At 57.8% G+C, this 1,015-nt stretch overlaps 1 long non-coding RNA gene across 1 annotated transcript in view; it reads left to right on the forward strand.

Annotated features, from left to right (window-relative positions):
• Positions 1-1,009, forward strand: part of LOC119307133 — a 2,071-nt gene extending 1,062 nt beyond the window's left edge. Inside the window, exons 2-3 of the long non-coding RNA XR_005149166.1 lie at positions 228-769; positions 881-1,009. This is a non-coding gene — a long non-coding RNA (uncharacterized LOC119307133). The remainder of the gene's footprint in view (positions 1-227; positions 770-880) is intronic.
• Positions 1,010-1,015: the final 6 nt, after the last annotated feature.

Below are 1,015 nucleotides of genomic sequence, written 5' to 3' on the forward strand. Positions count from 1 at the left end.
GCTCACTCTACCGCCCCTCCTCACAAAGCCGAAAGACGAACATCGTCGACGCCCCATAGAAGAAGAATACTTTGAGAGTCCCCGCAAAAAGCTTCCCTCGATGATACCCTGCCACCGACTACTACGACGTTAGATATTGTTCGGACTCCCCCTCCTCCAATGGCGGCGGCTATCTTTCCCACTCCGCCCTCCATTTGAATTGTGAGTAACCTTTTTCTCGTTTTCAGTTGAATGTGAAATAAATAAAAAGGACGGATGGATACATAGAGCGAGGTGCCCCTTGGCCTTGGGTGTCATGTTAAAATGGTGTCCTCCCTCCTGACGTGTCCCGGATGAACAAATAAAGAGGAAAATTTGAGTATCTTCCGTTGGAGAAGACGCCATTATAGACCGGTAAAGACCGTCGGCGCGTCGGCCTTCTCGCCGCCGCCGACGAGTACCAGAATGCCGGCGTTGAACCATGGCCGGAACTGAAAACCGGTCCACGGCTGCCCGCCTATTTGTACTACACCAACAAAGGAAAAGCAGCTCGGGAATTACCGTATAAAGCGAAGGAAAGCGGTTTTCCTGAAAGGCGCCTTCCTTTTCCCATCTGCACACTTCCGCCACATCACAGCACCGCCGCCGGGACAGCTTTGCTTTCCCACCTCCTCGCGCCGCCGGGATCCGCGTAGAGCTCGTCCTCCCCGCCGCCGCCGGCAGGAGCTCCCTCGCTCGCTTGCTCGCCGGGAACCCCGTCTCCCGCCGGCCGCCGCACCCTTCTCCGCCGGTAACCTCGACCCGCTCCCTATCAGTTTGGATTCCTCCATGGCATGGCATGTGGGCCCCGTGGCGGCTACCTTTTTCTTCAGCGCTTAAAATCTTTGACATCTCTTCGCAGTCAGAGGAAAGCAGCAGGCAAAGCGGAACAGCGCGGGCCGAGGAAGGGGTAGGTGAGGAGGGGAGATGGCCGGCGCGGGGAGGAAGGTGGCAGTCGCCGCCGTGCAGTTCGCCTGCACCGACACGGTGGCCGACA

Source organism: Triticum dicoccoides, chromosome 5B (assembly GCF_002162155.2).
Source record: "Triticum dicoccoides isolate Atlit2015 ecotype Zavitan chromosome 5B, WEW_v2.0, whole genome shotgun sequence".
NCBI classification, from domain to species: domain Eukaryota; kingdom Viridiplantae; phylum Streptophyta; class Magnoliopsida; order Poales; family Poaceae; genus Triticum; species Triticum dicoccoides.